Source organism: Podarcis liolepis (genome assembly GCF_965112155.1).
Source record: "Podarcis liolepis genome assembly, chromosome: 10".
NCBI classification, from domain to species: domain Eukaryota; kingdom Metazoa; phylum Chordata; class Lepidosauria; order Squamata; family Lacertidae; genus Podarcis; species Podarcis liolepis.
Window position 1 is genome coordinate 25,489,466 of NC_139562.1, and position 27,525 is coordinate 25,516,990.

At 45.1% G+C, this 27,525-nt stretch overlaps 2 long non-coding RNA genes across 2 annotated transcripts in view; one reads left to right on the plus strand and one right to left on the minus strand.

Annotated features, from left to right (window-relative positions):
- The window catches only part of LOC310687310, a 374,731-nt gene that overhangs the window by 75,936 nt on the left and 271,270 nt on the right, over window positions 1-27,525 (minus strand). The gene's annotated exons all lie outside the window — the stretch shown is intronic.
- LOC310687299 overlaps window positions 459-27,525 on the plus strand; it is a 37,454-nt gene continuing 10,387 nt past the window's right edge. The window contains exons 1-4 of the long non-coding RNA XR_014516366.1: window positions 459-491; window positions 5,919-6,108; window positions 22,948-23,074; window positions 24,501-24,589. This is a non-coding gene — a long non-coding RNA (uncharacterized lncRNA). The remainder of the gene's footprint in view (window positions 492-5,918; window positions 6,109-22,947; window positions 23,075-24,500; window positions 24,590-27,525) is intronic.

Consider the following 27,525-nt stretch of genomic DNA (forward strand, 5'->3'; position numbering starts at 1 on the left):
TTTTTAAAGCATCTTAAATTGCACAGATCTGGCAGTTGAATGAATCATTCTTTTATCTCTTTTGATTTGGAGATTGGCAAATAGCCAATGTATTTCACATGTGAGTTGCTGCTGTTGGTGCTTTTAATCTAGAAACTATTCCCGGCTATTTGAAACCCGAGTATTTTTCTGATGCTAGACCCATTTGAAAGAAATGGTATCTGTACTGTACTTTATTATTATTTTATTCTTGGGTGAAGCTTTGCAGATGGAAAGCAAGTAACTGAACAGATTTGCCATCTGCAGAAGCTGATGAATTTTTCAGGCCAACTTGCTGTCAATTTCTTTTGATGTGCAAAACAGCTCCTTCACCACCCAGGGCAAACTAGGTAGGATAACTCACTAGCCATATGCTAATAATAAATAAATAAATAATACTATATTAATGCAGTGCAGACTTGTATGTCGAATCACCAGTCAGCCGCTCTGAGTTGAATGGGGCTTACTCCCAGGTAAGTGTGTATAGCGTTGCAACTGTAATTTCTTATACCTCAATGATTCATAATTTAGAGGTGTTGTCTCATCTTGGGTACAAGTTAAATTTGTTTGTATTTAGTTTGGGTAGTTATCACAAGAAAACTCACTCTCTTGTCCAGCTTCCCAGCCTGGGGATGGATACATAAACATACGTCTTGCGAATGGAATAGGAGGTATAATACCTCTTAGCCTTTAAGTAAATCTTAGTGCTTACATTGCTGGATTCTTGGAAGCATTCTGTAAAGAGAGCAAATCCCTGTTTTGACTTGGTCTCGTTAAATGTTAAACCTTGATGAAAATGTTACAAGAGAATGTGATAACAAATACACTGCTGCATACTGCTAGTGACCAGATAGCTCCATTGGTTAGAGCATGGAGCTGATAATACCAAGATCGCAGATTCAGTCCCCATATGAGACAGCTGCATATTCTTGCATTGCAAGAGGTTTGGACTAGATGGTCGTCGGGGTCTCTTCCAACTCTGCAATTCTATGATTCTAAAGGGGCTGTAAACTTGGGGCCCTCCTGATGTCTTGGACCACAACTCCCATGATCCTTGCCTATCTTTTTCTTTTTTGAAAAGTTTTATTGGAAAAATTTCATGATACAATAAAAAGAACGAACTAATCTACAAAGAATAATAACAAGAGAGAAACTAGAATAAAAGAAAAGAGATATGAAACTGCAAAATCCTCTCTCCCTGTCGTATCTTATCTTTTATCCCTTGCTATTGGCCGTGCTGTTTGGAGCTGATGGGCACCACATGCACCACAGGTTGATATTGAGCATTTAAACTTGCCACCTGTCAGGCGTCAGAGGATCCAACCCCCCCATGGTCGATTGCCAGGAATGGATAAGACAAGGGAAGTTCTTACCAATGTTGTTTATTCAATATTCACAGAGAGAGGCTTAGAAATGCAGCCTCTTGGATTAATTGTGTTGCTCTGAATAAATCTCCCCTCCCCTTCTCTCCCACTTCCTCATTTGTCATCCCTTCTATGGGTGGCGCTGAGGGCCCTTTGCTTCTGAGCACTTTGCTCTCCTACTTTTAAGGCTTGTTGGGTTCTGGGAGAAGGGGAGTCTGGAATGCTTTCTAGTGATAACGTGTCAGCCAGCTGTTCCGGCTCTGCCTCTTCCTCCTCTCCCATTAATTCCTACTTCTCCCTTCATCTCCCTCAAACCCCTGTTGTAATTCTGAACTGTCTTCTTCTCTGGAAGGGTCAGGCTGGAGAGGCAGTCTCCACCATTCCTCCTCTGCCCAGTCCCTGACACCACCAGAGCAATTGTCCCCTTCACCATTTCCTTGTAGTCTTGAGTTGTGCAAGTACAGAAGTAGCCACTGTGATGCCCTCTAGAGTTGTTTGGAGTTGTAGTCCACAACACCTGGAGAACACAAGGTTGAGTACCCTTGTCCTAGCTTATGCTGCCTGCTCAAAGTGCAAAGCTTCCAGTTAGGAGGTTCTGGGTGTGCTGCACAGCTTTAGGATGGAATATAATCTGTTCTTTATGACGATGAATGTTGTTGTTTAGTTGTTTAGTCGTGTCTGACTCTTTGTGACCCCATGGACCAGAGCACGCCAGGCACTCCTGTCTTCCACTGCCTCCCGCAGCTTGGTCAAACTCATGCTGGTAGCTTCGAGAACACTGTCCAACCATCTTGTCCTCTGTCGTCCCCTTCTCCTTGTGCCCTCCATCTTTCCCAACATCAGGGTCTTTTCCAGGGAGTCTTCTCTTCTCATGAGGTAGCCAAAGTATTAGAGCCTCGGCTTCATGATCTGTCCTTCCAGTGAGCACTCAGGGCTGATTTCCTTCAGAATGGATAGGTTTGATCTTCTTGCAGTCCATGGGACTCTCTCCTCCAGCACCATACTTCAAAAGCATCAATTCTTCGGCGATCAGCCTTCTTTATGGTCCAGCTCTCACTTCCATACATCACTACTGGGAAAACCATAGCTTTAACTATACAGACCTTTGTCGGCAAGGACTGTGGATTTTGGTTGTATTTCATCTTTAATTTTATTTTTACCACTCGGAGAGCTATTCTGTTGAAGCAGTTTAAGAACCTTCTCAATAAAAAATAAAAAATTTGGTTCCCAAAGATCAGACCAGTGGCACCCTCCAGACATTGTCTAACTCTAACTCCCATCAGCCACAGCCAACATGGCCAATGGCCATAGCATGGCGGGAGTAGTTGTCCCAGAACATCAGGAGGACACCTACCCCTGTATCGGACACTGGGGTGGAGTATGGAAAAGGCAAAATCCATGCTAGGGATCATAGAATTGTAGAGTTGGAAGGGACCACAGGGGACATCTAGTCCACCCCCCTGCAGTGCAGGAATCTTTTGCCCAATGTGAGGTTCGAACCCCTGACCTTGAGATTCATGCCCAACCAACTGGGCTATCCCACTATGGCTTTAGGGTTAAATATTCCCTCTGCAATCTCTCGCTCTTTAAGGCGTATCTACGGTGAGGTTTTTTTTTAGCTTGACTAATGGGCCCAGTAGTGTCAAGGCCTGCATGTCCATCATAATTTATTTATTTGCATTTCTCATGTTGGAAATACCTTGGCAATAAGTGCTATTTTTGCTACAGCGCCAAGTACCTCTTCTAGCTTCAGAGGCTGTTCAAAGCACCTCTTAAAATGATCCAAACATGTCACACTCTTTCCCTCTGCCCCTCCCTTTTTGTACAGGCTTATAAATTGTAAGCTTTGCTTGCAGGCATCAAAGCTGTCAGCAAGCAAGTGGCACGACTTTTTTTTTTCCTGTAGGGAAAGTATAGAGTCACCAAGAAGATGAGAAAATTGGAGCATATTAGATAATATTCTTTCCTCCCCAAGCTCCAAGGCTCCTTTTGAGAGTTAGTAAAGGTAAAGGGACCCCTGACCGTTAGGTCCAGTCGTGGACAACTCTAGAGTTCCAGGAGTGCCGGCTTGGCCCACAACCATGGGTGCCCGGGGCTGTGGGTGCCATGCAGCGTGCATGGCCCTGGTGCTGAAATTTCTGGGTGCTCAGCCCCTTCATGGGGAATTTTGTGGGTGCTCAGGTACCCAGGGCCCCAGGGAGCTGGCACCTTTGAAGAGTTCAGTGGCACAAAGGATAGGGAAGACTCAGCTCATGAGAGAGCTCCCGGAGGAACTGGTCCACCAAAATTTCCCATGAAAAGGACAGGGTTAGTGATGCTTGCAACCTGTGTGCCGGAGGCAGTATTGGCTCTAGAACATTGCTGGAGAAACACTCTGCTTGTTGGTCTACCTTAAAGGTAAAGGTAAAGATACCCGTGACCATTAGGTCCAGTCGTGACCGATTCTGGGGTTGCGGTGCTCATCTCGCTTTATTGGCCGAGGGAGCCGGCGTACAGCTTCCGGGTCATGTGGCCAGCATGACTAAGCTGCTTCTGGCGAACCAGAGCAGCACACGGAAACACCGTTTACCTTCCCGCGGGAGCGGTACCTATTTATCTACTTGCACTTTGACGTGCTTTCGAACTGCTAGGTGGGCAGGAGCTGGGACCGAGCAACGGGAGCTCACCCCGTCGCGGGGATTCAAACCGACGACCTTCTGATTGGCAAGCCCTAGGCTCTGTGGTTTAGACCACAGTGCCACCTGCATCCCTTTGAGAGTTAGTACATGTGTTTATATACCAACGAAGACTTGTGGAAGCAGCAGGGGGTACAAAAGCCTAAATGCCGCTTGGTCTTCAATGCGTTCCCCCTCGTATGTTCCTCCTCCTCCTCCTGTCAGGTTGACATTACATATATAGGCTCTGCTCCCATTCCCCTCCCCAGGGACCTAAGCCATCTTAGATGTATAATATGTATGTATTCATAGCTCGTTCTTCCATAATTTTATTTGTACGCCACTTTCCCCAAAAAGAATCATGCCAAAAGCAGCTTGCGACAGATAACAATAGGAATGCAACTCAAAACCAACCCACACAAGAACAATGGCCAAATTACATAATAGAACAACAATGTAAGAGCAAATATAGCAACATGTTTTTTTAAAAAACAAAAACCCAACTTTTCAGTAATATAAATGCCACAAGATTACATTAACAACATTACACTTCCTGGCAACAGCAAAAAATGATGAGGGAGCTTGACAGTTTCGGCTGGGTCCTAGGAGCTGTGATGTTGCAGCAGCTTCTTATAAGACTTCCATGGGTAAGGGATGGGGGAGCTGGAAACACCTCTCTCATGATAGAAGCAGAAGAGTTGGAAGGGACCCATTGTGTGTCACTTCTGGTGATGGAGACGGGCAAGGCGGCAGGGAGCTTGAAGTGGTGCGGGCATCATGTCAGGCGTGCCAATTGGCACTGCCACACTGCCTGCACAACAGCAGGCTCCCTGCTGCCTCACCCTTCTCCCTCTCAGTAAACACGCAGCCTTGGAAATCCAGGTCCGTAATATAGCCCTAGCCACAACTGGGTCCTTCTCATCATTTTCAAGTCAACAAATCCTTTTTAAAAAACTGGAGGTTGAACTAGCTGATCCCTCTATCTCCTAGTTTCGATGTGAAGGGGTAGGCAGGGAGATGGAAATTTAAAGTATGGAATAACATTGTCATATGAAGGGGGGGCCCTGCAGCAATCTGAAGTATAATAGCACCACCTCCTCAGTGGGAAAGAGACACTCTCAAAGGCTGAAGGATGAAGGAGACTGTAAATGGGGGGAGGGGAGTGCAGATAAATGTGAAGGGCTGGATTAGTATTATTACATTTACTGGTAAGTATTGGCTTGAAATAACCAGCCAAGTCTTTAGCTGTTGGAGGCCTGCCTGTATAATAAACTCCCTTAGCTGAGAGCATTTCTTATCAGGATGTCATTAGGGCTTGCCGGTGCCTAATCTGAAAAGTGACAGCTCTCATGCGCTACACCCTTCGGAGATCCTTTCCCCCTGTCAATCATTCTGCCAGCTGGGGAAGAATTACATAGGGTTTCTCTGATTAGTTTCCCTCCCTGATTAGCATTCAGTTGCACTTAGGGGATTAAGTTCTTTGTGCTATGGTTTTGCCACCTACACATATCATCCTAATGCGGCTCTTAGGATTTGTACTGATGCACATGGACTACTTTGTACTGACATCTGCATTGCTGAATCAAGAAGAAACAAGGCCAGGTTTACCCCTGATGTATTGATTCTGGTGACCTTCATCTCACGGAATAGGATTTCTGAAAGCTTCGACTATTAAGAGAACTAGGGTACCTCAATCATCAGAAGAACATATATAGATCCCTTCCAGGTGACCTGTTTCTTATGCGTTCATCCTGATTTATTTGCACAATGTTTTGGGGACGTTATATGACACCAGTCATTTCTTGAGCATTCATTTTTATTTGTTTTGTGGGAAGGTTATGCAATGTCACATTTTTTGCAATTGTTATCCCGTTCTTTCCAGTGTGCTTTCCTTACCACAAAGAGTCTCCTTTTAGAGGTGGGAGGAAACATGTTTGGTGCCCCAGAGTGTCAAGTACACATCTCCAGGGAGCCAGAAAAAGATGCATCGCCACAATTTTTAGACCCAAATCTGCTTCTCTTCAGCTTGCTCCTGGCCCTGTGTGCTTCAGACCATCCTCTGAGAAAGTAAGGTAAAGTAAAGGGACCCCTGATCATTAGGTCCAGTTGTAGCCGACTCTGGGGTTGCGGCGCTCATCTCGCTTTATTGGCCAAGGGAGCCGGCGTACAGCTTCTGGGTCATGTGCCCAGCATGACTAAGCCGCTTCTGGCGAACCAGAGCAGCGCATGGAAACGCCGTTTACCTTCCCGCCGGAGTGGTACCTATTTATCTACTTGCACTTTGACGTGCTTTCGAACTGCTAGGTTGGCAGGAGCTGGGACCAAACAATGGGAGCTCACCCCATAGCGGGGATTCGAACCGCTGACCTTCTGATCGGCAAGTCCTAGGCTCTGCAGTTTAGCCCACAGTACCACCCGCGTCCCTCCTCTGAGACAGAGAGCTCCTTAAATCATTGTGCCAAACTCTAATGCAAACAGAATACAGAAGGCTAAACAAAGTGACTCATGGATCTTACTAGCTCAAGGCTTTTCTGCAGATTAGCCTGAAAGACCCAAGGGACCAAATGTAATTTTCTTTGTTCTTCCTGCTCCCGCTAACCGTTTGCATTACATTCTGGCATTGGCTGCTTCAAGGCAATCTTGGCTGGGACGGTGGCAGGTGGCATTAAAAGGGTTCTGCACGGAGCAATATTGCCAAGATGGCTTGCTTTAAGTGGCTCGGATATCAAAGAGCTGCTCCTTCATTAGAGCACACATTTCGGTGATTAAATAATGGCCCAGTGCTTGATTAGCATGGTGCTGCTGCTCTATGTAACATCGTTCTAGCCTAAATGTAATTACTTTAAAAATAGCAGCAAGGGATCAGATCGTTATGGTGTTATAAATGAATAACACTGTGGCGGGAAGCCACCCAAACCACAGGCCCATGAAAAGGATGAGGGGGGGGAAGGGGGGAGCAGTAAAGGCAAGAGATGCTGCAAGATGCTTTTTATAGCTGGAGGCAGCAGCAAATTAGTCATGAACTGTCAATGGGATATTGAAGCAAAGACCAAAAGATACAAAAGGATAGAGTCACAGGGGAAGGTAAATGAAAGGAGGAGGGATGCTTCTGCTAGGGAGAGAAACATCATTCTTGCTTTTAGATTCCAAATAATCTAAAGCTCTTTTAACAAATGGACCCAGTGCTTGTTTAGTGGGCATTCAATGGAAGGGGCTGCCTCAAAGGTGTAAGGCAGAGGTTTGCAACTTTTTGGAGTCCACAGCTCCCTTGACCAACTACATTCTTTTTGCAGCTCCCCTGTGGGGAGCCCAGTTATGTCACCCCTTGCCTGCAGAGCCAGCAGCCCCTCACCCTTTTTCGAACACCCTCCCTTGCGGAGTGCTCCCCCAGCCTCCTCTCCTCCTCCCTCTCCTTGGGAGTCCCCCAGGCAGCCACCACCACTGCCCCTGGTCTCTGAGCCGCCCCGCCCCCTGCCCAAAGAGAGGTGCCTCCTCACACCACACCACCCTGGAAAGAGGATGCCTCCATCCTTAGTGGCCCAACAGAGACTGGCCAAAGGTGAACGTGAGGCCAGCATCTTACTCACCTTGGGAGGCAGCAGTGGCAGCAGCCACGCAAGCCTTTGGGAGGCAGAGGTGCAAGAGGGCATCAGAGGAGGGGGGGAAGGAAAGATGCCAGTGTTGCCTGACCATCATTCAAGGCACCCCAGGGTGTCACAGTGCTGAAAACCGCTGGTGTATGGGGTCTTCAGCAAGGGACCAGGCAGTGACAGCAACTCTCCACTAGGTGGACCAGGACATCCCTATCATTAGAGACACAAGGCCCCTTCAAACTGGGTTTTTATTTTCATGGGTTTATTCTGAGACATGCCATTGGTGCAATAATAGTACAGTGGTACCTCGGGTTAAGAACTTAAATTGTTCTGGAGGTCCGTTCTTAAACTGAAATTGTTCTTAACCTGAGGTACCACTTTAGCTAATGCAGCCTCCCACTGCCACCACCGCGCCGCCGCCATGCGAGTTCTGTTCTCATCCTGAAGCAAAGTTCTTAACCCGAGGTACTATTTCTGGGTTAGTTGAGTCTGTAACCTGAAGTGTCTGTGACCTCCAGTAAGTTCGCTCTTCCTGATCTACAGTTACAATAAAATTCTGGGCCATAATCCCAGTGGTTGTAAATCAGTGTAGCTGCTGAATCTGCAAGAGACCAAATAATCCCAGCCTGGCCCACGGTCCTGTCCCCACCACATCCAACACACAAGGCTGCTTCTGAGGTGCCGTATAGCTTCTGCTGTTAAGGCTGGAAGGCGCTCCACAAAAATGACTGGTAGACATCAACAATTGATGATTTCAGCCCATCGGAAAAGGAACATGAGACTTGGGAGTTACCAATGGCACACTGGGATTTGGGCATAGATAAGCCTCATGAAGTTTCAACTTTTACACATGCTCAGTTTGAGCGCTTCAATTGCACTCATATTAAGGCTTTGTTGACCACTTTAAAAATCAACCAGCAGTCTTTCAACTGATGAACAAACTAATGTTTGTGCCCCCTTCTCTGCATTTTTCTAGTTCAGAACATCCCCAATATGTTCCTGCATCAATTTAGTTCCCATGGCAGCATGTTACCAAGCTATCAACACTCTTTCATCAAGTACAGGTATTGCCTCAAGGCAACCCACACAGAGAGCCCTACACTCAAGAACCTGATAGGAAATGGATAATGTTTTCTCTTTTTTGCAGTTTCTACCACCAACCATAGCATGTAGGAATGTAAAAAAAAAAACCCTCATGGGCTTCAGGGTGCATGTTTCCTTGGCCCTTCTGCCAAGCAGGCAGGGGCAGCCTGCCAACTCTGCCCGAGACTGCTGTGGTTTAAAGGACAAAGTCAAACCCTGCATCTTGGGGTTACTCCAGACAACCTATGTAATCACAATTCACCCTGTTTTGTTGGCACAAAGCTTATGCAGAGGTTAGACTATGGACACTTCCAGATTACCTGGTTTCTGTTTGCAGGGAGATTAAACCATGATGGCTATTCAATGAGCATTCACTCTGATTTGTTCATGGGTTGCCTATGCAACAATATCCCCGTCACCTTCCTTATCTCAAAAAGTCCAATCTTTTGAGGAAGCTAGTTTGTTGTGCAAGACCTTCCCAGTCAACTATAACTGTGCAACCTGCATTTTCTGGCATGCGGCCGAATCCCACCAGAGAATAGCCACAGTCTGCGAGCGTCCTATACCTCGTCTTTGAAGATCATTCATCCTGCTTTGCTTGCAGAAAGCTGATGTGATGGTTAGACTATGTCTGGTCTATATTGAGCATTATTCTAATTCATTTGTGGGGAGGTTATTCAACAGGGAGTGTTCATCTTGATTTGCTGGTGTGGTGTTTAAACGTCTTCCTGTTAATCCTTCATCCACCCTACACTTTTCAGGGCTCCCCCCCATCACATTTCTAAGCACAAAAGGTCCATTCTGTTTTTTAACTACTGTAGATTTGATGCACCAAGGTAACCGAGTGCTTTGATACACTTTAACTGCACAAATCTAAAGTTCTGGAGTGAGCTTGAATCCCTGTTCTGTTACTTGCCACCTGCTATATCATTAGTCAAAAATCATCTGAATTGTGGCAAGTACAGCAGAGAGCACACAAGAGAGTGGCTCAGAATAATGTACCTGGGACCCTTTGCCAGAATCGGTTTCAGATGTCCACTGTCTTAACACCTTCCAACAATTGCAACTGAAAAACAGGTATTCCTTCGTTCATTTAATGGATCTCTCAGGCACGGAGTAAACTGGGCTTCATAATTTTCATCCTTTGCAAATAAGTAATGGCTAGCAGTTAATAATAACACAGTGGTGTGAAACATACCTTAGGAAACCCGAAACTGGCAAGAGCTTGACTCCAAAACTCAGCCCAGTTTTTTCCAAGAAGTTTATTATTATGGTCTGCAAACTGGAGCCAATTGTCGGCAAGGTCTCCAGCAAAATTGCTCTCAGAAAGGGCGGTGCCCTGCAGAGTCTGCTCATTTCTGGTGGAAAACATGGCAAGGAGAATGTTTTCAGTGGAGAGACTCCCATTTGAGCTTGAAACCCAATGTCAACTCAGGGAATTTGAACCCACAGAAAGCAAGCTCAGGAAACTGGCTCCACCATAATCCCCGCAAAAGAAAACTGCTGAGTGTCGCTCAGTTCCAGTTTGTCAAATGTCCTTGATTTCCATCTACCTTCCTAAGTAGTTATGAAACATAAACTTTAATTATAACTGACCAATTTGAATAAATAATGCCATGAACATTTTACTGTTTTTGAGGTGAAGGGCCTTGCTGGACCCTCACATACATTTATCTATTTATTTCTTGTTTGCATTTATATCCCACCTCTCTCCTCAAGGAGCTTAAGGTACATGGTTATGCTCCTCATCATTTAACTACCACAACAACCCTATGAGGTAGGTTAGGCTGAGAGTGACTGGCCTGCAAGGTCACCAAGAGAGCTTCATGGCTGATTTGAACCCTAGTCTCCCAGGCCCAAGTCCAACACACTAACCACTGTACCACACAGGCTGTCTGCAGCAATCTCAGCATCTTTCCTACTGTCCTGGAACTGAACATCAAATTATCCGCCAACCGTAGGGCAGGTCCAAATGTGAGGCCCTCTACTGGGTGAATGAGTCCCTCATTCTCGTGACGGGCACCTGCTACAAAGTTCCTAATGAGTTAAGAGAGCAAGAGTCATTTTTCTTTTCCTTTGTAAACCACCGTCTTTTCTTCGAAGGACAATATAGGGCTACGGCTGATTATGTTTCTTGAGGCGAACCGTATCTGCGCTTGTATGAAAGCAGCAGACAGGCCTGTGCATGCAGCGAAGCCATACGCCTGAGTGGCATCTTGGCCTTTCTGAGGAGACAAAGTTAGCACGTAGGCCCTCTGTTTGCCACACGTCAGACTTTGCATAGCATTGTGTGGCTTTTTTGTTGCTTTGACTAAGCTCTGACCTGCTGACGGCAGGCTTGCCAAACACGCTCTGGGGGACCAAGGCCGTCTTGGCAGGGTGGGATGTTTTGCTAATTCTGTGCATGCGCACAGACCGTTCCCCAAAGCGGGCATTCTTGCATAACAACACATTGCAAGCAGACTTGGTGCCAGCTCGCCCAGTTGGTTCTTCTAATAAAAGACCCAAAGGCTATATAAGAGCATAAGAAGAGTCCTGCTGGATCAGGCTAATGGTCCATCTAGTCCAGGAACCTGTACTCAAAGTGGCCAACCAGAGGCCCACGAGCAGGACCAGAATGCAACAGTACTTTCCTCACTTACGATTCCCAGCAACTGGTATCCAGAGGCATTAGGCCTTTGGCAGCAAAGGTAAAACAAATAAGATAAGGATCCCCGTTTTGAAATAACCAGGAAACAGCTTTAAACCCTCAGTCAGCCATGAAACTCACTGGGTGCCCTCAGGGAAGTCGTCTGCCTCAGTCTGACTGACCTCAGATTCTAGTGAGGCAGAAACTGTGCTCTGGGCTCCTCGGAGAAATGATAGAACAGATACATCCATAAATAGTCCTGTCATGAGGCAAGACCATCCAGCAGGCAAAACTACGAAGGGCAGAACCAATTTCAGACACACACACAAACCCAAAGGCAAATTCCCTATGAAGAAAACTGTGTGATTTCTTTGCAAACATGCCCCAGTTTTGGGACTTTTGCTCTCCCAATATGCAAAGAAATTTCTTATTCAGGGGGAAAGGAAGCGCTGGGCTGGAATGCTCCCACCCACCTCCATTCAGCATTTTTTGGAGTTAGTGGGTGGGCAGATGGGGATGAATTTCAAGCATAGGGGCAAAACTGATCAATGGTCCTCCTGGTGCCTTGTGGCCAACACACACACACACACACACACACACACACACGGGGGGGGGGCTGTTGCATTGTTCTGTGCATTCTGGGGAGAATTTTGTTCAAGGTAAATTATTTTGTTGCTTAACCACCATTTTAATGTCCTTGCCGTTATCTAACTATTTTGGAACTGTTTTTCAGTTTGGAAACTCATGGGGAAATGCATGGAAAAGTGTGGGACGAATGACTGATTAATGGGGAAGGCGTGTAAACACTCTATGAGCAAATTGGGATGAATGCTCATTGTTATATAACTGCCCCATAAACCAATAAGAACAAATGTTCAATATAAACAGGGCATAGTTTAACTCCTGCATAAACATTTTACAAGCAGATCAGGATGAATGTGCAATGAACAGGTCATCTGTAACTGCCCTGAGAAGTGGGCTAATATACAGAGAGATGTGTGTGTGTGTTTCTGTTTGTGTGTCAAATAAATATTCTAAACAAACAAATAACATATGCATTTGAAGTAGCATCATGAACTAATATGATATTAATGAAATCCTATGTAGAAATCTTTATTCTTTCTCCCAGCCACAAATGCTTATACTACCAGCTCATTATGGCTATGGTCTTTATTGAGATTTAATTCTGATTTGTGTCTGCAGAAGCATTCTTCCTGATTTGCTTGTGGGCTATTTGTTTGTCTTCCCATTCATTCCACACCTTTTGTTGTGTTTATTCATCACTTTCTTAACCGCAAAATTCTGTTGTTGGTTGTTGTTGGTTTGTTGTTGTAATTTAAAACGTTTTTTGTACTAGGGTGGCACAGCACTTTAATTGTGGAAACTTAAATTCCCTGAATCCCTCCTGGAAAACGTCGAGAGTCTGGAGGAGTCCCTTCAGTGCAGGAAGGGGCATCCAAGACCCCAGAGCTGAAAGCTGAATTAGAACATTCCTGCTGTCAAATTGTGGGCAACGATAAAGGGATCAAAAGTTCCACTGGTTGCGCACCGGGATAGGATGTATTAGACCATGGGTAGGCAAACTAAGGCCCAGGGGCCGGATCCAGCCCAATTGCCTTCTAAATCCGGCCCGCGGACCATCCGGGAATCAGCATGTTTTTACATGAGTAGAATGTGTCCTTTTATTTAAAATGCATCTCTGGGTTATTTGTGGGGCATAGGAATTCATTCAATTTTTTTCTTCAAAATGTAGTCTGGCCCCCCACAAGGTCTGAGGGGCAGTGGACCGGCCCCCTGCTGAAAAAGTTTGCTGACTCTTGTATTAGACAAACTGTAGACTGCAGATTCCTCACAGCAGTTTAAATGCGAAACAAGAAGAGTGGATGAAGGAACACTGGGGAGCTCAGGGGCAGCTGGAGACCACTCACTTGGGATCAGCAAACCCTCAAATATATCAAGACCCCATGCCAGGCTTTTCTGACTTCTTTTGAGCAAGTTGTGCCAGAGCCTCCAGGACAAATGGGCTCCACTCGCTTTTGTTGACGATTATTTTGATGTCAGTGATTGTGATATGAGCTTGTTGTGGTGCAGTGGTTAAGGTGCTGGACCAGGGTTGTAATCCCCACCATGCCATGAAGCTCACTGGGTAATCTAGGGACAATCAGAGTACCCTAACCTAACACACTCACAGCGTTGTCTTGAGGATAAAAAGAGGAGAGGCGAAACCACATCCCCTATGCTGAGCTCCTTGGACAAAATGTAGGGCATTATGGACCATTTTTATTCTCTGATCCTTGTTGGGGCTCTTTGAGTCATAACAGTGGAGTGAAAATGAGTGAAAGTGGAGTCATAACAGTGGAGTGAAAATACCTTGTGAAAGAAAGTGAAAGGCAAGGCAAATATAAGGATTTCTTTCTTGGGCTATAATGAGAGAAGTCAATAGTTATGATTAGACAAGAAATTAGATGGGGAAATTTTGTACCTCCCTGGGTTTTTTTAGGCTCTTCTGTAAGTTGGTTCATAAACTAGCCATTCTCAATGCCGTCTTCCTTTGCTGGATCTTTGGCAACATGGCTTTGGGTTTTGTTGGCGTTACATAATGGGCCTTTTAAACTTCTCTGAGTACACCAGCAAATATCTGCCAGTGTTAACCAAGAAAAATAAATGAAATAGCTACTCAAACTGAAGTATGCACAAGTTAGCTAATGCACAAAGTATTCTTCTTCTACGGACAAATGTGCCATTTAGCATCCAAAAAGGAGAAGATGGGGCATGGTCAGTAACTATATAGTCCTGGTGCAACTGCATAGTAATTTTGTGTTCCTCCAGAGTTAAACAGCTTGGTAATTATATTCGATGGTTCCCAAAATATCATTTAACACGTGTCCTGGTTTGTAAGCCTAAAATAATTAGGAGTTTGCTTGGTGATTACATGGTACTTACCACATATATGTTCTGCCAATGCATGATCGTTATATACCCTGTTATTAAATGATCACCAATTTCGCAGGTCATAGAAAGGATTTCTAAACATATCCCTCCTTCTCATATCTATTGAGGCTTCATTGGAAAACCAGCGCACTCCTTCTCAGGGTGATTTTTCTAAAGGGAAACTTTGGAGATTGCAAGTCCTTTAGGTGATCTCCAAGCAGGCTTGCTCTCCTGGAGACATCTTGGGCTTTGATTTGTAAAGGGAGAAAGGTTTCAAAGGGCTGCCCCAATTGCCAGCCTGTTTACTCTCAAGTAATCAAATTCTGTGGGGTTTATTTCCAAGAAAGAAGAGTACACTTACTAGGCAGTAAATTCTATGGAACTTAGAGGGAATTTGACCATTTCGTTTCTCATTTTTCCAGTTCAGTTCTCTACATTTCCTCAGCAATCTGAGATATATATAGCCAGGGATCCCTCTGCCGTCCACTGCATTCGCTCCATAAGACGCACAGACATTTCCCCTTACTTTTTAGGAGGAAAAAAGTGTGTCTTATAGAGCGAAAAATATGGTATTTCTAAATAGTCATATGCCATGATCTCAGTCATAGACATGTCCACCTCACCTGCAGACTTCCAAGGAGTATACATGTATGGAGGGCTGTAGCACCTGTGGCACATGCAAACGGTGCCCAGTTCAATCCCTGGCATTGCCAAGTAGGCCTGTGTAGTGAACAGTACTGAGTTAGATGGAACAATGGTCCGAATGGCCATAAAGCAGCTTCCCTGTAATTGCACATTCCTCTGAGTAGAGAATGCTGGAGATCCTGCAGCGTTACTCCTATGCAATGAGCTTTCAAAATAAGGGGAGAGTTTTGTTTTGCTTTTTTACAGAGAAATGGATGGCAATGTGGAGAGAATCTGATGCCACAGATGTTGGTCCTTCCTTTGCCCATCAGCTTATTTCCTACTCAGCAGGTGCATTTTTTGAATGGCTAGCTGGGGGGGGGGGCAGGGGCTCAACCACAGAAGATATGCCAAGCCACAACAGACAGACCACATGTTGTGGCTTGCATTCTTTCTGCAGTAATGATCATGATTGCCTTCTTTGAAAGCCGCATATTTTCATTAGTCCCGACTTTGAGGGAAACCACCTTTTTCCAGTTATTTCTCAGTTTGATAGATCGCTTTGGGCTCTTGCCTTTTTAGGGACATTAAGGAAGCCAATTAATCTTCCTTATTTATCCCATTAAGCCAGGCACAGGGGCTGCGTTAGCCATTATGCTGAGTAAGCGGCAGCTCAGGACTCCAGCCAAATTAAAATGCCTTTCGTGGCATTTTGTTCTCCAGACATTTTTCCAAATGGGAGAGCAGTTTTCCTCCTTTTCACCATGATTCTAAGCAGGCTTATTTAGAAGTAAAGGTTGCAGCCCACTGGGTGTTACTCAGAGTAGACCCACTGAAATTAATCAACCTACTCTGAGGAGGACTACTGTTGAATAGAAGCCTAAGTTTGGCTGAGCACCAGTGAGACTTAGGGTGGAACCCTGTATGTGTCTTATTTCAATGAGTTCTTACTCCCAGTTAGGAATGGAAGGACTAGTCAATTTCTGTTTTATCGATCTCTCATTTTTCCAATCTTAAATCCTGCTCTATACATTCCTGTATAGAGCTGGACCATAAAGAAAGCTGATCACCGAAGAATTGATGCTTTTGAATTATGGTGCTGGAGGAGACTCTTGAGAGTCCCATGGACTGCAAGAAGATCAAACCTCTCCATTCTGAAGGAAATCAGCCCTGAGTGCTCACTGGAAGAACAGATCATGAAGCTGAGGCTCCAATACTTTGGCCACCCCATGAGAAGAGAAGACTCTCTGGAAAAGACCCTGATGCTGGGAAAGAGGGAGGGCACAAGGAGAAGGGGACGACAGAGGACAAGATGGTTGGACAGTGTTCTCGAAGCTACCAGCATGAGTTTGACCAAACTGCGGGAGGCAGTGGAAGACAGGAGTGCCTGGCGTGCTCTGGTCCATGGGGTCACGAAGAGTCGGACACGACTAAATGACTAAACAACAACAACATACATTCCTGTAGGACAAGTGGTGCAGCGATAAAACAGTTAGCACATTTGCAAAGCTAAGCAGGGTCCTGCAAATATAGTTTGGTTGAAGAACTACATTGCAAAATTTGAATGAGAATGAATGGCTGTGTTTCAGTTGTCATAATTGTTTTGGAAAGTGCCGATTTGGGAGACTCTGTTTTAAATTAGCACTGAAACTAATTTCTCCCCCATCGCTGTTCCCAGGTACACGCAGGTAGAACTGTAGCCTTGACTGTGCTCAGGACTGTATCTCAAAATTCCCTAATGGAAAAAGTGTCTGAGCCTTTGACACTGACTAGTCAATGTACAGTGGTACCTCGGGTTACATACACTTCAGGTTACAGACTCTGCTAACCCAGAAATAGTGCTTCAGGTTAAGAACTTTGCTTCAAGGATAAGAACAGAAATCGGGCTCCGGCGGCACAGCAGCAACAGGAGGCCCCATTAGCTAAAGTGGTGCTTCAGGTTAAGAACAGTTTCAGGTTAAGTACGGACCTCCAGAACAAATTAAGTATTTAACCTGAGGTACCACTGTACACTTGAACCTCTCTCAGTTCTGTATCTTCCTGTTGGGGTATAGCATACCAGTTGAATTTCTGCCTGGCCTGCTGCTGCTATTCAGAGCAATATATTTTCTGTAACATTTGTGTGTGAGTGACCCAGGAGAAATCACCACAGAAGTTGCAACCTGAAGTGATTATTCCAACACCCAGCAACTTTGAACCACATCTGCATAGCAGATCACAGCTACAACAACATTTTTCTGGCTCCGTTCTGTACTGTGCTGCAGAGAGAACTCCCACTTAGTCAATTCCATAACCTCACTGGAAACTGGAGGTGTGACCAGACATCCCTTATGGTCCTCTGAGGAGGAGAAATGAAGACGGTTCAACATCTGCTCCTCAGCGGAGGAACCAGAATGGCTCAAGTGTACAATTCAGCCCATCTAGCTGACCCAGAAACAAAATTGCATGTCAGCATTTGCAATATTGTAAATCACAGTTAACAGCTTGAAATAGTGTAAGAGATACTAAACACAAAGATCGGTCTATAGCTAAGTGATCCTCAGGATACCTGTTGATACTCTGCTATTCATTTTTTCTGGCAGGGGCAGACGGCGGACAGCTTTTATCACCAAAAAGTAAACTTTCTGGAATACTGTTATCTCAGCATTTTTAAAATAACATGCATACACATGCCCACAGATGGATTTTTTAAAATAAAAAAACCCACCATTGTAAGTAGTCAGCCAAGCCTTTAATAAATGTGGCAATTGTAGATTTCCACAGGTGCACAGCAGACAACAGTGGCTGATGATCCCTCTATTCCTATTTCGAATTACTTGAGGTTAGTCCCCCTGCTCATTTAATCGCCAATCATAGAACTGTTGAATTGCAAGGGACCTTGTGGGTCATCTAGTCTAACCCTCTGCAATGCAGGAATCTCAACTAAAGTATCCATGACAGGTGATCCTGTGAGGTGGGTTTGGCTGAGAGGCAGTGACTGGCCCCAAGGTCACCCAGTGAGCTTCATGGTTGAGTTGGGATTTGAACCCTGGCCTCCCAATCCATACCCCTGCCCTCGCCCTGTCAACTGCCTGCTGCATAAAACTGCGATGCAGAACCTGTGGCCCTCTGTATGTAATTGGACACCAACTCCCATCAGCCAAACCGGCATGGTGAATAGTCAGGGATGATGGAAGTTGTAGTCTAACACGTGGAAGGCTATAGACTCCCCGCTCAGGCTGTAGGATATAAATGCAATCAATTGTCTTCTGAACCAAAGAACTGCAAAGGTTGGGGTCTTCTCTTCATGTGAATCACATATGTTAGATACTTAAGAAGAGGCTATAAGCCTTGCTCCACTGGAGGTGCCTTTGCTGAACCCAAAATTATTTTAGCACGCCTTTTGGGGAGCAGGGGCATTGCGTGTTCAGACCCAGAAACCTCCCCCCTAAATAATAATAATAATAATAATAATAATAATAATAATAATAATAATAATAATAATAATTTATTTATACCCCGCCCATCTGGCTGGGCCTCCCCAGCCACTCTGGGCGGCTTCCATAGAACCCAAAAATACAGTAAAATATCACACGTTAAAAACTTCCCTGAACAGGGCTGCCTTAAGATGTCTTCTGAATGTCAGGTAGTTGTTTATCGCTTTGACATCTGCTGGAAGGGCGTTCCACAGGGCGGGCGCCACTACCGAGAAGGCCCTCTGCCTGGTTCCCTGTAGCTTTGCTTCTCGCAATGAGGGAACCGCCAGAAGGCCCCTCGGCGCTGGACCTCAGCGTCCGGGCAGAATGATGGGGGTGGAGATGCTCCTTCAGGTATACTGGACCGAGGCCGTTTAGGGCTTTAAAGGTCAGCACCAACACTTTGAATTGTGCTCAGAAATGTACTGGGTGCCAATGTAGGTCTTTCAAGACCGTTAACAGTCTTGACTCAAGTTAACAGTCTTGACTCAAATCACACTTGACTCAAATTTTGGTTTGGCTTTTTTGGCAGAATTTAGGCCACAACTTTATTGATTACAGAAAGTGACTGGTTGCATGGGCTCTGGTTTGACTAGCTCCCTGCCATGCAGGTAGCACTGACCCAGGGCACCAGCATAGGTCAGCCAAGGGTGAACATCTGGATAAGCAGAAAGCCGGGAACTGGCTATCTCCACAACCCATGCCCCCCTGGACTCAGGCACAGGCACAACCCCCTCTCAGGGGTCGACCAAACCATCGAGTCCCTGGATTCCTTTAACGGAATACCCTTCACATAGGGATGGCGAGAGCGTTCTCCCATCCCTATCATCTGAACCAGAGCCTATCCGCAACCTTACAAGTTGTGCCGATTTGCTACGCAGCAGGCGAAACCCAAATGGCAACAGCAAATCAGTGAAGTGGGGAAAATTCCTGCTGTGCCCCTGTCCCAACGACAGATGACACATGACGGCATAGCAAGGTCAGGTGCAAAGCCCTAAAAGTAGGGAGAGGTGGGTGGGTGTTCCGAATGCACGAGCCGAAAGAGGAAGCTCTGGGTCATGTGCATGGGCATAAATGAACCGTTGAACCGTTTGGACTGTGTCCCATTGGCCAGATTGTACCCAACTTTGAGGGACCCACCAATTGGGTGTTGTGGCTGACCAATCATACCCACCCACAACACAGGGTGCCGGTTTTCCAGGTCTCACCACAATACATGCCCTCTTTAAGTGAGAACCCAATTTGCAAAAACTGGAGTGAGCATGTTAGAGAACAGCTAAGGATTCTCCCCCCACCCCACCCCACACACACACTCCCCCAGCAAAGCTGCATGCAGATTATGGTGTGTGTGTGAAAGCTGACAGCACAGTAATCTAGCTGGGAGGTCTCATTTGCATTTCTAATCATGTGTGCTGCTAAGTAGGTCCCAGGGGTGTTCAGGAGTTTCCCACACGGAAGTAGTCTTAGAATTACAGCCGCTCTTTCTCAAAGACTCACCTCTGGGTGGCTAGTGCTCTTTGTTCTGGTCTGTGCATGTACTATTGCTAGTGAACTAAACCACCCACATACCAGATCGGCTGCAACAGATAGCCCATTGGGGAGGGGACGACTTAATGACCCACCCATCCGCTCTCTCTCTGACGACACCTTTGGGGTCAGCAGAATCCTTTCTCTGGGTCTGAGGGCAGGTGCAAGAACACGGGGTGGTCTTTTTACCACCCCCTGGCCACACAGAGTTAATATAGCTAGATTACATTCAGGAGATAGCATAGGGGCCGGAGTAATGGGCTTGGCAGGAAGAGATCCATATTGAAATCTCTGCTTGATCATAATGAAGCTCAGTGGGTGGCCTTGGGCAAATCCATAAGGCTCTGCTTAAACCTGCCTGAGAGCTCCTATAGATTGTGAAACTAACACAGAGATTGTATCATTAGCTTGCATTACCATTATATGGAGATATATCAGGAGATGAGATTTGGGATTAATAAAACCAACACATGCTATCCCATAGAGCTGTTATTAATATCCTATCCAATGAGGGAGGCAACACTGTCTGTATCAATCAATTAATCAATCGCCACATTTTTAAGTATACTGCTATTGAAAAGTTGCAGTTAATGAACTTGCTGTTTGACTAGGAAAAACTCAGAGAAAGGGGCAGATCTTACACACACACACACCATTCCTGGAAACTCTAAGATAATATTCACGGTTCGATCACATACCAGGAAAGTCAGGTTACTCTGTTGTAGTTGATGGCGAGGGTCTTGCACAACGAGCCTGCTTCCCCAGATGATCAGACTTTTTGTGATAATGACAGCAAAAGTGAAAGGCAGTGGAAAGCATGGTGAAAGCACTTAGTGATGACACAGTCTAGCCTAACCTCCCAGCAAACAAATCAGAATAAATATGTTCATTATATAGCCAACATCACCCTACTTGTCCCACAGACAAATAAGGATGAATGCTCAATAAACAGGCCATCTTGAAGTGACCATAGTCTAACCTCCTTGTCATCTTAGTGCAAGCAAATCAGGATGAATGCAAAATATATCATGGAGTTGGAAGGGACCTCAACAGTCTGCTCAAAACGCCTGCTGATGCAGGGAATCCTCTCCTATGGTATCCATGATTAAGTGATCAAAAATCTCTAATGAAGGAGAGTCTACCACCTTCTGGAGCAGTCTGTCTTGACTGCTGAACAGCTCATACCCGCCATGTAATGGTAGGAATATACAGCATTAAGGTTTCTGAAGCTACAGTCCTATACACTCTTTCCTGGGTCAGATCCCATTAAATTCACTTAGACGCATAGGAAGAAATACATTCCTTTGTTTGATGTCAGCCTGCTTTCGATGGAGCTGCTTCTATTTCTAATGGCTCTGGCTGTGCGCAGCCACTGTTTGCTGTCCCAGGTGGAAGAAAACACCCAGATGTGTATTGTCCTGCTCTTTTGCTTGACCTTCCTGGATTACAATGCCCCAGGGCTAGTTCACAGCCAAGTCTTCCTAGAAGTATCCAGCCAAGTTTCTTGTTAACTGGTCTTGACTCATGGAGCTAGTGAAAGCAGCATCTCTCTTTTAAGCAAGCAGAGTGGGTTGGGAGTTCTAACCCAGAAACCATTGAGTCCTGCTATTTCTCTCCTGTAGCCTATAAACTGCTTGCTTCTTGGGTCACTCAGCAAGCGATCGTATTAGGTTACTTAATCCAGAAAAAAATACATGTGATTGTGGGATGTTACCACCAACCAGGGGCAGCCAACGCAGTGGTCTTCAGGTGTTGGATTAGAACTCCCTGACCATTGACCATGCTGGCTGGAGCTGATGTGTTCAACATCTGCAATCTGCTCCATTGGCTCTTCTTGCCAGAGGCATTCTGCAGACTGTGCAGTCAGGCCTGCATAGCACAGCACAGGCCATAGTTCTTACATGCATCTATAGATCATGTCATTGCTGTACAACGTATGGCTCACAGTTGAGTTTTGATCTACATCTGCATGTGGGTTACCACTGTGGGTTTTAACCTGTGATGGCTCATTCTTATGGGCAAGTCACCGCTTGAAGCTGTACTCCATGAGCAACAAATTTGCACATTTGACTCAGCCCCAAACATGAAATACACCTTGTGTGCACGTCTCTTGCACAATTCCCATTCATTTCAACAGTGCATGCACCAAAGAACCTCTCCATAGATTGTGTCCAGATTCATTTGTCCGAAGGGCAGCACAAGGCCTCCCAAGACATTTTGTTGCCTGAGGCAAAAGAAAAGATGGTGTAGCACCCACCAATCCCAGATACAGAAGCTGCTTGGACTGGCCATTGACTCTTACCTCAGTGCTGGTGCTGGAACAGTATCCTCTGCTGCGCCTGAGGAAGCAGGCTAGCTTAATAAAATAATAATAATAGTAATAATAATAATAATGCTGCAGTAATATTGCTGTTGTTGATGATAATACTTTTTTTATTCTTACAACTCTGTTAACCACACTGGGAACATAAATTTCTGTTGAAGGTGTGCGACATAAATTTTGTAAGTAAGCAATAAACAACACCTCAGCCGCAAGTCCATTCCACATTCTTGTGACAGTACAGTATGCGTCTCCTGAGGAAAAGTTACAAGGAGACGGGAGAGCATTGTGGCTCATTATGGTCCCTCATGTCTTTTGAACCTCTCCAAGTCCTGGCAAGTGGTATCAGAGACTGCCTCAGAGCTTTGTACTTTGTTCCAGGACAGCATTTATTCTTTTAAAAAAGGCGGGGGTCTAAGCATCCCAGAACATGAAAGGACTGAAAGAGAGGCGTGGGGTGTTTCTGCCAAGCTTTGAAAGCATTAATGCAGCAGGCCCCAAAAGCCACCTGAAAACCGCAGTGGGAGACTTGTATGGCTTTGCTGAGGAAACAGGATTTGTTTCTACAGAATTCATGAGCGTCTTACGTGGGCTGGAAGCAGAACATGCAGTTTCCATATCACCTGTGCACATATTTCTTGCACACATGTCCAGCTGTGGGGAACTCTATGGGAAGATTCTTGAGGGGAAATCAATGTGAGACCACACAAGTAGAGTTACCACTGAGTTGGGTTTTGTTTTTAATGCAGGATGCAACCATGAAGATAGCCATTCATCCAGCTGCACCGGAAGGAGAAATGAAAGAGCAAGGCCCCCTTCGTGGAATGAGCTGGCAGAAGGGGTGGGGCAGAAATTCAGCTCAGTTCCCGTTTAAAAGTATACTTACTTAATTCACACTTCATGAAACAATATGAAGACCAAAACACAGCCATTGTTTGGATTCTCCAAATTTTGAACTCCAGTCGAGGAATGTGTACAAAAAAATGCATTTATGAGGGTAGAACATGCATGCAAATCTATCTATTGGTGAAAATAACATCAAAAATGCATTCTATCAGAGAAAAATGCTTGCATAAAAATGCATATATTTTGAGAAATCCAAACTTAAACACGGTGAATTTTCATGAGGACTTAAAAACAAATCATGAACTGATGGGGTTGGAAAAATGAGACCCTGAGAGAAACTGAAATGGACAGTTTTGCCCATCGCTAGCTGAGACCAAACACACTTTGGCTTCTCCTCTCTCAGAACTGTCTCCTCAGGGATGATTCCACTTGGTAACAAATATGTAACATGATGTCAGGATGAATGGCACCCAAATTGGCAGATCTTCCTCTTCCTGAACACTTCCTTTTATGCCCTGTCTCTTCCATTGTAAGCCATTATTTTAACTTGTACACCACCTGCCCTAGACCTACATTCCTTCTAATAGGAGATCAACCCATCTGGGAACTGCAGTTTTCTTGTCATGGCAAAGTGAGAGATATTCCCAGCTGTGGCTCAACTCAGGGCACCCAGAGCTCGTCTCCGGTTTTCATAATCCACTTCCTGCTTCCATAACACTGTGAACAGCTTTCTTCCTTTATGGGAGATGGAAACAGGGGACCTTACATAACCTTGATGAGGGAAACAACTAGCCCTGTTCCCTTGCCATAGCAATTGTTTTCAAGTTGATAATCCAGGAAATACACGTCCTCTCTATTTACTCAGAAAAGAATTAATGGCCCTTGGTTTTTTTGATGGCATCCTCCCACACCTCACTGTTGCAACGGAAAGCAGACACAACCAGGCTGCTAGAGTACTTAGGCAGCGCTCTATGACTTAAGCACTGTGTGCCATGCGCGATAGTTGCTAATGAGACCTAATAATTCTCTCATTGTTATTCTAACACGGTGCAGCAGGACAAGTGAGCCTGTAAACAGAGATCCAACAAAAATAAAACCATTATAATCACAGCCTGGGTTGTAAATCACAGGCTAGGGTGTTCTGCTGTGGTTTGACTCCAAGCCAGGGAATAGTCAAATAATCAAACTGCAGATGGTACGGCAGCAAATCGACTTACATTTAAACAGTGGCAAGGCTCCAAACGACAGGCGGGAAAATGCTTTGCACGATACAGGAATTCTCCCACCTCCCCACTTCTTGTTAACTAGGTCTATAAAATAACCAGACATGTTAACCAATAATAGTGTTATTCCTTGCAAGTGCGTGTGCCAACCCAGGTTCAGGGGCTCGGCCGATCCTGTTACAAGCACCGCTAAAGAGCTGCCATACTAATAATAATTAACATTTCATTTCCAGGCAACTGAAAGGGTTTCTTCCCTCCACCCTCTGGAAAGATGAATTCCTGGTGTGAGGAACATCCAGGTGGTTTGGCAGTTTTACAAAAGGTAAAGGCAGAATTCTAGCTTTGCCATATTGTTTGTTTGTTTGTTTGTCTGTCTGTTTGTTTGTTTGTTTGTTTGTTTGTTATTGTATGTATATCCCACCCGTCCTAACGAAGGAGTCCAGGGTGGCAAACAGATGCATAATTTTAAAGCAAAGCAAAAACATTATAAAACACTTAAAACATTCTAAAAACAATTACAGTGAAAAACATCTAAAAGCAGTCAACAGTGATTTTGGGGTTGCCAGAAACAGTCACCAAATGTCTGGGTAGGCAGAGGGCTTTTTCCACATTTCTCTGGAAAGTTAATAATGATGGAGACAGGCGCATTCCACTAGGAAAGGCATCACAACTGGAGAGGTATCACTGAAAAGGCTCTGTGACAGGTGAATGCCAACCTGGAAAAATAATATTAGAATGCACAGTAGTTTTTTAAACCTCTAAAAGTTTAAAAATAGAAGCATTATTTAGATTTCCATGAATTACCCTATGGTTGCCAGGGCAACAAAGGAACTGACCCTCACAAAATGGGTGGTAGCTGAACTGGACCTAGGATTGCTTTAAAGACATTTTTCTTTAAGAGTCCTCTACCTTTGTAATAACAGTTTAGCATAATTTAGAGCCCTTCTCTGATTTGGAACACTAGTCAGCCTTCTTTCTTAGAAGCTGGTAATTTGTGGACCTGTCCAAAGGTCACGTACGGCTGTTGGAGTAGACCAGGGGTCACCAACCTTTGGAGGCTTCTGGGTACCTTTGCAAACTGGAGGAGCAACAACCATACACACTCACTCTCCTCTCCCCCTGCCTCCCACTAGAAATCGGGCTTGGGGAAAACCCTTCTGTTGTGATGAACCTAAAAGGAACAGCAGCAGGACCATGGCAAGGGCAAAGCTGTTCAGACACACCAGAAAGAGCTAACCTGGTGGTCCTACCAGTGCATATGTACAGCACCAATTTAACTGCCAAAATTCCCAGGTACTCTGCAGTAATGCTACCAACAAGAAGGCGATACCACCCAACCATGCTATGCTGCTCTTGCTCTCTGGTCCAGTGTTCGAAATTAGCCAGGCGCCAGGTCATTTTGCACTTGGCTTTCACCCACTTGTGGCCACGTGAAGATGCCTGGGTACCAGGATGGTACCTGACATCTTCCGCATCTGGGGATCCTTGGATCTGGCCTGTTTTCCCACACTAGCAACACACCCTGTAGAATTCTATTGGTTATATTTTATCTGCACAATCAGAACGAATTTGTGGAACCAAATGGCTTTATCTGTGCAGCTGGAACAGGAGCGAAAGCGGTCACCATTAAGAAAAAGAGGTCGGAACAGGACAATATATCTGTGGACTGTCCCTGGATCAAGTGATTTTTCCTTTTTAGGTTCTCAAAGCTCTTAACCTAGCTCAAGGTTGTCATCTGAACTAGCCAGATGTCTAATGGAGAATCAATCACAGCCATCATTTGAGAAAGAAGTCTTTAGAGTCATCTCGCCCCCAAAGGGCAACTAGATACAGTGGTACCTCGGGTTACAGACGCTTCAGGTTACAGACTCCGCTAACCCAGAAATAGTACCTCGGGTTAAGAACTTTGCTTCAGGATGAGAACAGAAATGGCGTGGCGGCAGTGGGAGGCCCCCTTGGCTAAAGTGGTACCTCAGTTTAAGAACAGTTTCAGGTTAAGAACGGATCTCCAGAACGAATTAAGTTCTTAACCTGAGGTACCACTGTATTCCATTTTGGAAAATGTAACCTTGGTTTAAAGAGCCATTTGGGGCCTAGCTTATCTATCTGAGTTTCTAACACTGCTCCAGTCATAGGCTAACACTCTAACCGCTACACCACATTGACACATGTTAAAAGTACTTGGACCTCTTGCATTGTACCTGAGACTAAATTCCTTCCTCTGGAGACTGAGAAGCTTACAGCCCTGAAACCATGGTTGAGGTCTAGAATCCCAGAAACTTAAGTTGGAGCTGTTCAGATAGATCCTGTATGGGGAAACAGCAGGTCTCACTTTAACAACAAAAGCAACCTTGCCGCCGTGCGTCAGATCCATGGGTTGGGAAAACCAGGCAGGATGTTGAATTGCACAGGGACCTTCTTAGGGATCAGTACAGATGTTCATCAAAGAATGCCAGTTTGGAATCTCAAAGAGAAAAGTTGGTGCTTGCTGCTTCTTTAGAATCAGGAACTATTTTGGTGTGTGTTTGGATATACCAGAAGCTTTTGCTGCTGCACATTGCAGACCCTCCAAGTGTCCCTATTTTCCAGGTACGTCCCTGATTTAGAGAAGCCGTCCTAGTTTCTGATTTGATCCTGGAATGTCCCACTTTTCCTTAGGATGTCCCTATTTTCATTGGAGAAATGCTGGAGGGTATGGAGTTATGCGACCCCCAAGCTGTGGGAAGAAAATCCTGTATAGGGAAGTTTGTTTAATGTTTTATTGTGTTTTTATATATGTTAGAAGCTGCTGAGAGTGACTGGGGCAACCCAGTAAGATACGTGAGGTATAAATAGTAAAATTATCATTATGGAATGGGACGTCCCTATTTTCATCAGAGAAATGTTGGAGGGTATGACATTGATGACATTAGTATGGATATTTCTCCTTCAGGGAAAAGAACATTTCTATTTATTTCTCTGCCAATCAAAGGTAAATGAAATGGATGGATTGCCTTGGCTCTGTTGAGCATGCCTCTCCAAACTGTCATGTAAGGTGATAGGGGAGTTGTGAAACACAGGGATCAAACACATACATGCTTAGAACTGCCACAAAGGAATCCCTTTAAGCATCTTATACCTTCACTCCCTTCCCCACCTCTCCCCAGCTCCCAGCAATATTTAGAGGCTTCCTGTCAGTCATTTTGTGGTTTAAAAGGAAGCAACCCCCCACCCCCAGTCATTCGGCAAGCAAACATCATGTAAACACTTTCCCTTAAA